This window comes from Tasmannia lanceolata, unplaced genomic scaffold (genome assembly GCF_043159265.1).
Source record: "Tasmannia lanceolata isolate RefF3 unplaced genomic scaffold, GAP_Taslan_0.1 ptg000007l, whole genome shotgun sequence".
NCBI classification, from domain to species: Eukaryota; Viridiplantae; Streptophyta; class Magnoliopsida; order Canellales; family Winteraceae; genus Tasmannia; species Tasmannia lanceolata.
In genome coordinates, this window is record NW_027518684.1 from 10,767,919 (window position 1) to 10,781,873 (window position 13,955).

Genomic DNA, 13,955 nt, shown 5'->3' on the forward strand with positions numbered 1-13,955 from the left:
ATGATCCAAACCATGGACGGCTTGGATCATCTTATGTTGTGGAAGGTACGCTTCAATTTGAAAAATATCGGTAGGGCCTACGATTGGGACTTAATGTTAGTGTACGACCAACTCCATAGGATTATCCAAACCATGGACGGCTTGGATCATCCTATGTTGTGAACGGGCCTTAATGTTACTGTACGACCACCGGATGATCCAAACCATTCATTTGATGGGCCAACCCTTTTGGGGGCACAACCCATTTACGTTATGGCCCATCAAATGGACGGCTCGGATCATCCTATGGTCTGGACGGTACACTGCATTTTCAAAAATATGGGTGGGGCCTAAATTGGGCCTTAATGTTACTGTACGAACCACACCATAGGAGGATCCAAACCATGAACGGCTTGGATCATCCTATGTTATGGACGGTACGCTTCAATTTGAAAAAATATCGGTGAGGCCTATGATTGGGCCTTAATGTTACTGTGCGACCAACTCCATAGGATTATCCAAACCATAGACGGCTTGGATCGTCCTATGTTGTGGACGGGCCTTAATGTTACTTTACGACCAACTCCATAGAATAATCCAAACCATTCATTTGATGGGCCACAATGTAAATAGGTTGTGCCCCAAAAATCATTTCCATAGGATGATCACAACCCTACAATCTATAGAGGTTGCATAAGATGAAGTTTTTATTTAGATCGGAGGGCTAGGATCAGCCTATGGAAATGATATTTTGGGACGCAACCTATTTACGTTGTTCAAAGATGGGCCCACCATTCCACCAACGGTTTCTGTTGGACCCACCAACTGTTCCTGTTGTGTGTGTGTGTGTGTGTGTTGAGAGAGAGAGACCGGTCAAATGGTGGGAAAGTGATATATAAGTTAAATCCTAACGTTTAACGTTAGCCAGCCGTGTCGTCGGGGGGAGGAATATCAGCGCCCTAAATTCATCGTATCCAACTACCCCTTATATAATTATGAAACGAAAGCAAAGGTGACCAACTCATTATGTGTCAAACTTGTGGGAAAAGTAATATGTTTTTCAAAATCCTCCTGTATGCTCACAAATACATGTCACACTTAACGAAAAAAAGTAAAATAATTGTGAAAAATCTATGGTGTGCCCAACCCTTGTGTTGTTCATTCATGATAATAGAGATCTTATATGTTACACGGTTGCATTCCCACAAAAATACACGCGCAAGCACAGAAAAGTAAAGGAGGCCCCACCTCTTTAGATGGTGGTCTCCCCCCAAAATCTTGTCCATAATAGGATCCTAATGGTCTAATATATTTGTTATAAAATCGACAGCTCAAAAGGTTCAAAAAAAAATAAAAAAAATTAGGAACCTCCACAAATTGAAGGGTTAGGATCATCCTACAGAGAAGATTTTGTGGAATATATGTTCTAATATAAGCCCATAGACAATGGACTTGGTGTATGAGCCCATATGGGCTGAAGCCCAAGCCCATAACCTCCTCTCTTATTTCTCATCTTTATCCCTTCAATATTTATACAAAGTATAGATAGGGGCTGGAGGCAACGTGTCTGTCATTCCACTTAGATGCCTTAGGCGTAATGCTTCAAGCATCAATCTCCCACCGCCTCCACAGATTTTTGGGGCATTGCCGACAGGAACCACCAAATTAATGGATCTTCTGGGGAAAATGATATAAGTGCAAGTATGCATATAAGATGATATAAAAGAGAAATGTATGGAATTTTCACTAAATTAGTTTTGGATCTTCCAACAGGGGGGCCACTATACTTTTTTGAAAAACAATACGTACGAGTTATGGGTGGACATCATAAAAAATGATAAATAAAGGGAAATGGTATTTCCACTCCGCCCTCTTTTGTTTCTCTTTGCCTGGAAACAAAGTCATTTACAGTAAGGCTCTGTTTCTTTTTATACATCTGTGTGTGAAACAAAATTTACACTCATTTATAATTGTAAATTTTGGTTTATGCACATTTTATGTTAAAAAAGCAAAGCCTAAGAGACAAACAAAAGGGATGGAAATGCGGAGAATAGGAGTGGAAATGTCATTTCCCTACTTTATAATCACCAGTCTAAATTAAAAAAAGAAAACCTCTTTAGACAATATTAGTTTATGGGTGAGTCAGGAGACCATGTAATATGGAGAGATAGATGAGCAAAAAAACAAAGGGGCTTTCCATGACTAAGGTAGGCCATGTTTCGCTTTTGTTTTTAGGAAAATGGCGAGGGCTTTCAGTAAGATCGCCAGGCCGTGACTTATATTGTTTTTAATCTCAGCCTTTCCGAAAGTTGGAATATCTTATCAAGAATGGAGAATGAGAGAGACATTTGTTCTTCTCTGGACTCTTTCATTAGTACTTTTATACTCTGTTTGGTTGCTTGATTTTGGCTGGGAGATTAGTAGAAGAAGTCAAAGGGAAGAAGACAAACATGAAAGATGCAGAGAAAAATAGTGGAAAATTGGTAAGTAGTGTTTGCTTGCGCGGCAATCCGCGAGAAGATTAGAGGAAGATTTAGGGGTGTCATTACCAAAATAGAGAGTGGAAGATAGAGAAAGGAAAGAGAGAGAAAGAGAGAAAAGGGGATAAGGGAAGAATTAGAGGAGGAGATTAAAGGAGGGAATATTACAGCCACGTAGGAAAAATAATAATAATGACGTCTAGAGGATGTCCGGTGGTCAAAGGGAGTTTGGGAAACCAAACATGCTTTGGGCCGATGATCTCCCACATTTGAGCAACCAAACAGGGCAGGGATTTGCTAGGGACCTTCGCAGAAGGCATTTCGCGGGCGGGCTGTTGCATGAGAGAGCAGACACATAGGCACAGATTTTGTCTTATTAATTTAATGCATCTGATGTGGCTGCTCTTTCATGCAACAGCCTGCCCACGAAATGCCTTATGCCATGGTCCCTAGCTAATCCCACCCATGATAATATCTATCATGAAACTTTATCTACAAAAGTTGAGGATGTGTAATTTCCAGTAGAAGGTCCAATTCTACTTATCCTTAAATTTTTTTGAAAATAAAGGGTTCTTCCTAGATATGAGCATTTGATTAAAACTTATCTTAAATGACTTATCCACGAAAAAACTATCCTGCAATCAAATGGCCACTACATATACCCTACTACGCTACTACAAATATTCCAAATTAATTTCCAAAACATATTCATAACTACTGCAAATGTCCATAGATGAGACGAATACACGATTTTAAATGGTGTTCTCATGTAAATGAATATTTTTCAATATATATATATATATATATATATATATATATATATATATATATATATATATATATATATATATATATATATATATAGTGGGTCCCACTCCATAGGATGATCCAGATAATTATTGGTTGGGCCCAACGCAGATAGGAACATAGATAGGATAGGATGTGCCCCAGAAATCATCTCCATGGGATGATACTAACCTTCCAATCTAAAGAGAGGCGACACATAGAAAAAAACCTCTACAAATCCGACATAAGTAGGTTGTGCCCCAAAAATCATCTCCATAGGATGATACTAATCTTCAGATCTAAAGAGAGGCGGCACATAGGAAAAAGGATCCTCTACAAATCAAGGGTTAGGATCATCACTGGATCTACTTGTTCAATCTTTGACTCTGGTCGAGTACGGTGGGAACTGAGAACAAATAGGATCTCTACGAATTATATATCTTTTTTGCCACAGAAACCTTTTATGAATACCACCTTAGTATCGAGATCATATCTAACGTGATTCTAATAACAAATTATATAGAGCCCACAATGTCTCATTTAAAAGTTAGATCAAATTAAATTAACCTTCTCCACCTCATACAAAACAAGTGCCTTTTCCATGAATCATGCTCACAAAAGCGACTGCTGTTTTGCTGATTTTCTAATTATTCGTTAAGAGTAATAGCAAGTTAGCAACCCCTTGAAAACCTATCAACAGTCAATCAAAAAAGTGTATGCTAAGGACTGCCGTTTCTAAATGGAGTGCAGATATCATTTCCCTTTTATACTTCTTTATGAATTAGTGACCATTTCCCTTTCTTAATAGGAGTAGTAATACAATGGTGCCAATATTTTATGGCTAATACTAGTGGCACTACCACGTTTTGATAAATATGCAAACTCATCTTTCTCATCTTGTCAAATGTTAGAAGCCCATTATAAAAGAAAGAAAAGCTGATTCTGTGCAATTATTAAAACATGGTAGTGCCAAAATCAGTGGCCGAATCTTTTCTTAATAAGGATCTTTTCCAGGTAAAGACAAATATTATGGGTGCCAATAGATGGTTCTTCACAATTTTCATTGAAAGTTTGAGGTTGTTGATATCACCATTGTCACAGTTTCGAGCCTTTCCTGACAATGACATACACTGAAAGGAACAAAACTTGAATTGAGACCGGTCTGGAGGAACTTCCTCCAGCCCCTCTAATCTCCAGCCAAGTTTTATTCCACTGAAAGGACCTTTAAATTTAGAAAAGATAAAATTACTTTAGACCCCATTGTAAGATCCCTTCCATTTTTATATCAAGCGATGATTTCAGCCTACTTATAAAAACTAGGTGCTTGATCGCCTCTGCGAGAACAATTTAGGGGTGCAACATGGACCGGGTTTGGTTGGGTTGAGGCTAACCCTAGTTTAACTCAAGGACCCAAAATCTAAACCGTAGCCTGATCCAACCTGGGCCTACGGTCAAGGTGCGCCAAACCTAACGAATCCCACCTTGAAATCACTCAACCCCTAACTTAACGCATCCAATACAATGCCCCACCCCCCCCCCCCCCCCATGACGTGATTTGACGTCAAAAAACGTTTGCCCACTATTTACATCAAATCACGTCATAAAGGGGGCACATGCATACTGGGGTGGAAAATATCCGAGCCCAAGTTGGGTTCGATTGAGCCCGATCCAAGTTGCACCCCCTGCCGATCAATTTGGCTAGCAATTGTAAAGATGGGACCCATAGTTTGATACCAACCATTTATTTGGTGGGCCCTACTATAAATTAAGCCATCTTCAGAAGAGGGGTGTATTTAACTATTTATGAGTTATGAGTTATGACTACGCTCTTAATAGTTAATACTACACGCGGGTGGCACAAGGAAGAAAATTGGGCGAATTAATCATTTCTCATTTCCCTTTTCGGAAAGTCTCGCCTACGTAGAAAATGTTTCAAATCGAACGGTTGGGATTCTTTCAAATGATGGCCCCACATATATTTATACTCCCATCAGACGATTTAGGGCTCGCGCCGTCTCGAATTCTCTATGAGGGAGAGAGAGAGCAAGCTCCCAAAATCAATCGATCTTTTGGGTATGATCTCGTTTCTGCTCTCATCTTTCTCATTTGATTCTTTCATTTTGATCTCTTTTTTTCACCACCAGCTGTAGTTTCTGTTTGTTTGGAGGTTTTTTCTCTCGATTTCTTGTGTTTTTTTCTTATGAGTTTTGGACTTTCAAGCTTCAACCCTCTTGCATGTCTATGGAAGGATTATCAGGTGTTCTTTTTTGTTAATTTATTGATTGATTTCGTTGCTGATGAGCTTTGATAACTCGAATCATGTTCGAGGTTTTTTTTTTCTTGGTTGAATTGGCGTAGTTTTATTGATGTTTAAAAAGTATAAAAGGTCATCTAATGAAACCCTAACCCTAAACCCTAAATGCCTAAATATAGTTTCTTTTGTTACAACATTAGGAGTGCCGACTACTTTTGTTTTGAATCATTTGATGCATTGTATGTAATTGCAAAGGTGGATTTTTTAGTCTATAATTTGTTTCAGTTCTTTATGTTTTAGATTCTTCTTTCTTCCCATTGTTTTCTGTTCTTCAATTTCTATATATATATTTTTAATTTATCAAATCCGTTGTTTCTTACATTAAGTAGAAACCATAGAGAAAATTGCCATTCAAAAAAAGAAAAACCATATAGAAAGTTATGGACATAAACTTGTTTTATTGAAGCCCTTTGGCTTTATTATGAAAGCTAAGTTTATGATTAAAATTGGAGAGACAACCCTGAAAATTTCTATATTATACGTCTGGTATTAATGCTTATCTTCATTATTTGCAATATTGCATATTGTATTAGTGTAGAGTTTAAAGTATACACTGCTGTTTGTTTATGTTTGTTTCCTTTCTCTTCATTTTAACAATCGGAATTTAGACCTCAGAAGTACAGATCTTAAGGCTGAGAGTTGAGACAATTTGTTTCATTTGCTCATAGGTCGCATCCCCATAACATCCGTGCATGTGCCTCTCTCTCTCTCTCTCTCTCTCTCTCTCTCTCTCTCTCTCTCTCTCTCTCTCTCTCTCCGAATGCACAACGCAATCTTACCAAAATCATTGAGAGTAATACTCTTATTCACCCAAAACCAATAAACAGACTTAAGCGTTCTACCAAAAACTTCTCTTTCCTACGCGTCCAAGATTTCCTAAACAAATATCTATTCGTAAAAATTATCCCTATAAAATTCACCTCACCCAAAAAATCTTCTCAATTAACTTTTGGCCAACACTCCAATTCCCATTCTATCTGTCATGTACAACTCAATCTAAACCTTCAAAATAATTTCCTAAACTCTCTCTCTCTCTCTCTCTCTCTCTCTCTCTCTCTCTCTAAACAACTTTCTGGAACTCTTTACTCGAAAATAGCTGCAAGGCTGTGTGGGGATCTTTTCGCCCGCAACAAAATCTCTCTTTTCTTTTGCCTTTTTTATTTAAAAATAGATTTCAAGAACCTCCTCTAATTTTATCCAATTAGAACCCTTTTTTTCAATCAACTTCCCTAAAAACTCTCTCCAACTCTCCTATTGGCCAAAATTCCTCCTGTCATCCTTTCACACGTCAAACCAAGGAAGCAGGATTCTTTCCTGGGAGCCTTCGATTCCCGCTTCGATTCCCGTTTCGATTCCCGTTTTCGATTCCCGCTCTGTCAACCTTGAATAGGATTCTTCCCTGGGAGCCTTCGATTCCCGCTTTCGATTCCCGTTTCGATTCCCGCTCTGGCAACCTTGCGTCAAACTCTAAATAAGACTTTGGGCCATATGCTGCAAAAAAACCAACTAAAACACTAATAACAATAATAACAACAATAATAAGTATATAGCTAAAACAACTAATCTAGGACTCTTCTAAAATCGAAGATAGGCGTTGATCTCTGTCGGTGCCCCTATCTTCTGATAATCTAGGGATCCTTGGCCGTTGGATGGTTCTATCCCTCGATGCATTGGGCTTGATCGACGATCAGGATCATTGGTTCGTCAATCTAATAATCTTAAGTGATCTGATCATTGATCGGTAGCTTTCGGCCCTTGATATGCGTAAACTGATCAATCTGATTACTATTGTCAACCACAGGGCCCTTGATCGGTTGGGATGCACATGCATCACTGGCCTAAGGTGAGGCTTGATGTTACAATGAGTATATTCCAATTAGTCTTTAAAATTCACGATTTTATAAAAAGTCTCTTAAAAAGTAATTTCCAAAATATCTTTTAAAATAATTTCCGTCACTAGGTTTTAATGATTACATTGCAGATTACTATTTTATCCTTGTTTAAAGTCTCTCATTCTTCCGCTCCTCATACGTCCCCGAGAAAAATAAAAATATTTAACTATGTTCTTATGATTTTTTAGGGAATAAGGTGTGGAAATTTCATAAAAAAAAATTCTAGAGGAAAAGAAGTTTATAGGAAAATCCATTAATCTGTTTAGAAATTTCCATTGTTTTTCTCTTAGCTATCATCTCCGTGGATCACATTCTACTGCAATATTGGCATTACCAATGTCGTTCCTAGGACAATTTGATTTCTCTGCTAACTCAACCGTCCCAAAACCACAACTATCAGATATTCACTGCTGAAATCCAGACGTAGTTGGGAGACTAAACCTACTGGCTTCATCAAGAAATTCGTCTCCTCATTGTCACGATCGGCATTGCTCACAACATGCAATAGATTCGAGTCTCCAATTCATGCCGATTACTTTTCGTGGGTCGCTCATGGATAGAGAAATTAGATCAGTTTGGTTCTGTAATCTATTTTTAATTAAATTACATTGTCTAAGTTCGAATTTAACATTTATTCACTGCATTTCAAATTGTAAGCTGTTCAGAACTTGCTTTGAATCAATTTTTTCTAACCTATTTCAACTGAAGATATTCATCGGACCTTCTATTTCCTTCAAGTCAGCTACATTGGCTCTCCTTCGTTGGTGCAATCCTTTAGAACGCTACCTTATTTCAAAACTCTAAGGGGCCGTTTGGATACGTGGATTTTAGAATCCTGGATTTCTTCAAAATTGTAACTAAGAGACAAGAGAAGAAGCGGACCAGCCGTCGTTTTTTACTCGATTTTGACTTCTTGCCCTTCTTTCCGTCAGCAAAGAGAGTAGCAGATCCTCCCATATTTCCAGGTTTTAGAAATCTCAGGATACAGGAGAGATTTTTAAAACCTGAATTTCTCACTTAAAATCCAAGAAACGCTGTCAGGACAGCATACAACAGCTTGATCATGAACCCTCTTTTACACTGTTTTCAAACTAAAAACCTGGATTCTAAAATCCGCATATCCAAACGGTCCCTAAATGAAATATCCCATCCTCTATATGCTTTAAAACCGTAGTTGCCATAGTGGGAAATGACCGCGAGAAGTGGTGCAGGAAGCGTGGGGTTTATAAAGGAGAAAATACAAGAAGCAAATAACCCTAAAGAAAGTAAAGAGAAAATGTGTGAGAAGCGTCATTAAAAGTTAACACAAGGCATGTAAGAAGCCTCATTGGAAGCAAAAAAGAAGTAAAGAAAGAGTAGGATTTGAGAAGGTTAGGGAGGAAGGGTTAATATAGATAATGATTACAAGTAGAAATGAATGCTTCACCACTAAATCGGATTACAAGTTTTAGGAATTTACAGTTCACATGTTTTATTCATGTATATTTAAAGTTAAGTTTTCGGAAAAAGATTCTATAATTCTATTTGAAACTTAAGATGAGTTTTCAACTTTTAAATGTACTCTTTTTTAAATACGCTCATTCAGCATTATCAAAAGGAGAAACTATTCATTAAGGAAGAAATAATCATTTACATGGGAAGTGTACTCTTAACTAAGAGGAAACACATGGGAAGCATCTGGGACACACACTTCCCAAAATTTGAGAATAAAGAAGAAACTTAGCTTGCGAAACGAGTTTCCGGGGAAGTGAGCTTCCCATCCATCTAGGTAGTTTCCAATAACTATGCATTAAACTGGTCGGGGTCCTCCTAACCCCTGCTTACTTACCAAAATAAAATAAAAACTATGCATTAAACTTTAATTTTCATTATTTTTCTTCTATCTTGTCTAATTTTAACACTTTCAAGCTCCATAGGGAAGAAGACAAAAAAAAGGAAAAAAAAAAAGAATAAAATCAAGAATCCAACTAGGAAATCTCTATATTTGTAGAAATTCGACTTGCGTGTTTCTTTCTTTATTTAGCTACTTATATCCTTTTTATCTGAATTACTCTACCAAAACCAAATTCTGCATTCACACAACGTAGGATATTGAAAACTGATCTGGATTTGTTTATGGTTTGTTTTGGAGTTTCTTGTAGACTTGTAGTTTTTGGATCTGATAATGTTCAGATCTTGATTGTTTGAATCCAAGTCGGATTTTGGCACAAAGATTAGGTCCAAATCCAAATCCTAAACCCTACTTATCGTTTATTCCATATGAATCTTATACCTGTTTTGGACCGTCTTTTTTCCATTTGCTTATGGATCCGTTTGGAGTTCAAATCCAACTCGGATTTTGTAGCTTTTTCATTTGTTATGGATCCAAAATCTTGTAGTTTTTGGAACTGATAAATGGTGGGATCTTGACTGTTCAAACCCAACTCGGATCTATGCACAGTGATTAGATTCAAATCCAATTTTTTGATCTGATAAATCGTCGGATCTAGACTGTTATAACCCAACTCAGATCTAGGCACACTGATTAGGTCCCAATCCAAATCCAAATCCTATACCTACTGATAGTTAGAAAATGCTAGTATAATTATAACAGTTTGGAATTCATTCTCACATGCCTTCAGGGTGAATCCGTCTCAGATCTTACAAGGCCCCATGATCATCAAGCTTAATATTTGCCCTTTATTGGTTATGTAGTTAAATGACGGAGCCTCGAGTGAAGGGCAGATAGCCACTCGCTTGCCTCTTCTCATAGAGCTCCGAACATTGATCTTGCCTTTTATGGGAGAGAAATGGATGCATCTAATCCTTTCCCGTCTAACCATAATGGGGCATATATGTTCGTGTTCGTTTCTCATGGATTGTGAATCCGCACACGGCCATGATTCTATGAACATGGTTTAACTAAGTCCTAATGCTATGCATAGATCAGATGGCATATATAAGAAACCAATATGCTATGAGTAGATCAGAATCTGAATTGGATAACATGGATGTTTTCAAGAATCTGATAGTATAATTGCGTCTCTTTCAGAAAGTCATTGTTCTGTTATTAGAAATTTCATCTAGATAAACGGTTCATAATGGTGGTAGTCGTATTATGGGGATAACATGTTTTCAAGAAGTCAATAGTGTAAGTGTGTCTCTTTCAGAAAGTCATTGTGCTGTTATTAGAAATGTCATCCAGATAAACTGTTCATAATAGTGGTAGAGGTAAGGTTACCACTCTTGTGATGAATCGTCAGATATTCAAGATTGCCCACATCCTCGGAAATGTTAGCTCTTGTTAAAGGTTTGATAAATTGGAACTCACATGAGTTTCCAATTTGAGTTGACTGCCTTCTCAGTCAGTACACTATTGAGTCAATCGTGCATTCTGCTTTAAAAAATTGAATTGATATAAAAATTAATATGTACAATATCGTTTGAGTGAAAAATGTAACTTTTTTATGTGTTTAACTAAAACATTCAGAGTAATATTACAATGGAAGATTCATAATAAACTAAATAACTATATTCCTAAATCACTACAATGAGGGTACAGAATAGAGTGTGATGGTATTAAAGCTACAAGAGATGACTTGTTTTTCAAAACTTGAAAATATGAATTGAAATTTACAGATCTCAGCTTGAAAGAGGGGGTACAGAATAGAGTGTGATGGTATTAAAGCTACAAGAGATGACTTGTTTTTCAAAACTTGAAAATATGAATTGAAATTTACAGATCTCAGCTTGAAAGAGTAAATAGGTAGAGGAAGCATTTGGACTTTTTAATGGTGTTAAACAAGAATCTTATCTGTTCCTAAATAACTCAGAGAAACCTAGCAAGAATTCATTTTTTTCACATTCTGCTGGAGTTCTTTAGGCCCCGTTTGGATTGCAAGAATTTTCTGGAAGAGTTTGGTAAAGAAAACCTTTTCCAGAATTTCCTGCTTTTACATTATATGATTGCTCATGAGGAAAAAAAGTTAATTGAACCGCCGTAGGTCACATTTTATTCATGGGAACCTTCAATCTGTATTGATATTTTTCTAAATAAGTCATAACTATATTATTATTATTTTTCTGAATAGTGGAAACAAATAATTTTCCAAAAGAAATGTTTTTCCTGTAATCTAAGCATTAGGGGAAAATGTAAAACTCAATGGACTAGTAAAACCTGCTGAGTCAATAAAAACTTGACAGAGTTTCCAAATATTCAAAAAAGTTTTTTGGGGTTTAGAAATACTTGGCTGTTCCTAAAACTTGATTCGAGTTCTCGAATTACTCTGTTCAACTCTTGCAACTTTCTTCGAAATATTCACAATTGTGTACCTTTACAGATTCCAAGGTTTGTAATGGCGTCTATAACTCTCCCCACTTCATGCACTTTCACAAACACTGCCTACAACAGAACCACCAGTGCCCTTACCATGAGCCCAACTGCTTTGGGTTCTGTAAGGTCTGAAATCATCTTCCAGCTTCCGGGTATCGTCAATGGCGGTGTACAAGGTGAAGCTGATCGGACCAGAAGGCAAAGTAAACGAATTTAAGGCTCCAGATGATGTTTACATTCTGGATTCAGCCGAGAACTCGGGCTTGGAGCTCCCATACTCATGCCGTGCAGGATCTTGCTCTACGTGCGCAGGGCAAGTAGAGTTGGGGTTTGTCGATCAATCGAACGGATCCTTCCTTGATGACAAGATGATGGAGAATGGATATGTGCTCACCTGTGTCTCATTTCCCCTTTCAGATTGTGTCATCCACACACAAGGAAGCTGAACTCTATTGAGTTTTGTGATGTTTGTGGTAGATGGAATGTTAGATAAAGGAGAACTTTGTTTGCTTCATGTGGATGTTGGTGTAGGAAAGTGTGGCAAAGAAAGGGTTTGGACTCTTCCATTCCTTGCTTTTTATAGATCATTTTATTTTCTCTAATAATGCTGTTTTAGTTTGTTGAATAGTTGAAAAGTATATTCTTCCCCCAAATACCAAATTGGTTTGGTAGAAAATAGGTTTTAGATCCACTTTGTGTGTTATTTTCAGGGGTTTTCATCCATTTTTGTGCATTTTTCTTGTGATAAATAATACAATCAATAAGGGTTAGATAATACGATAAATAGGGTCTTTTTTATTGTATATAACATCCACACCCTATTCTTTTAATAATGGCACTCCTCTATATCATGTTACTTAGGGGTGTAAATGGATATTCAGAAATTCGATTACCGTCCGCATCCAAATCTGTTTAAAGTGAATATTATCCGAATCTGTTTCAAGCAGATATTATCCGAATCCGTTTATGAGATATCCGGCTCATAGCGGATGCGAATCTGGTAAATGGTATATCCGATCCGTTTAACATCCAAATCCTAGAAGTAAATTTTTTTTATTTATTATTAATAATATTATAAATATTTATTTTTAGTAATGACACAGTATATTTTGTTTCTAAAAGAAAAGTGAAATTTCTTTTTAGGAAAAAAAAAACAAAAATAGCCCAAACCCATTTCATCATATAAAAAAAAAAGGAAAAACCCAAAGACCACTACCAACACTATCATCCATCCTCACTCCCTCCCTCTCTCTCTCTGCCTTTGTTTTAAAAGGAAGAAGAGGATCTCATATATTTTAGGGTTTGAGAGTTAATTTTGTGAAGAGAATGTAGAGGTCTAATTTTAGGGTTTGGAAAATTCATTCGATTAAGAAAGAGAAAAAATATAAAGTGCTGCAATAAAATGTTCGAATTTACCGGATAAACGGATACGGATAATATCGGAATTCGAACAATATCCGGCGGATGCGAATTCGGTAATAAATATTAAATATCCGTCGAATCCGAATCCGAATTCGGATAGTGTATATTGTAATCGAATTCGGATATAGCCATATCCGCTCCGAATTCAATCTGTTTACACCCCTAAATGTTACTCTTATTCAAATGGTGGTTACAATTCTCTGGAAGCCTACAAGCAATCAAACAATTTCATTCGGAAAAATAAAAAAGAACAATCAAACAACTGTTTATTAACTGAGGAGTGCCACTGTTAGAACAAGTTAGCACGATGTTTTTTTTTGAGACCCTTGCACTTATATACGATACTTCAGTACGTAACAGTGGGCATGTCTCTTTGAGCTATAATAAAGTCCCAACCTATCAAATAACAACGTTAACTTATAGGGATTTGCTAGCAACCTTCGCCAAAGGCTACTCCGCGTCCATCCTTTGCAATTGCATGTAATCATATGATGATAACCATTTATGTTGACTTCTTTTTTCTTTTCTTTTTTCAGATTTTCTTTTTTATTGACGTGGTACAAACCCCAAAGGATGGGGGAAGTACGTTTCTGCAAAGGTGGCTAGCAATAATAATTAGGGGTGGCAAAATTGGCTGAACCGAACCGGAACCGAGCCGAAACCGAACCAAAAATTTGGTTTCGGTTTGGTTCGGTTTGGGGATCAAACCGAACCGAAACTGAATATTTCCAATGATTATGAGCAAGGGGTGGCAAAATTGGCGCAACCAA

At 37.1% G+C, this 13,955-nt stretch overlaps 1 pseudogene; it reads left to right on the forward strand.

Moving 5' to 3' along the window:
• Positions 1–5,399: 5,399 nt before the first annotated feature.
• On the forward strand, positions 5,400–12,368 carry LOC143881856 (ferredoxin, root R-B1 pseudogene; annotated as a pseudogene).
• The last annotated feature ends 1,587 nt before the right edge of the window (positions 12,369–13,955 follow it).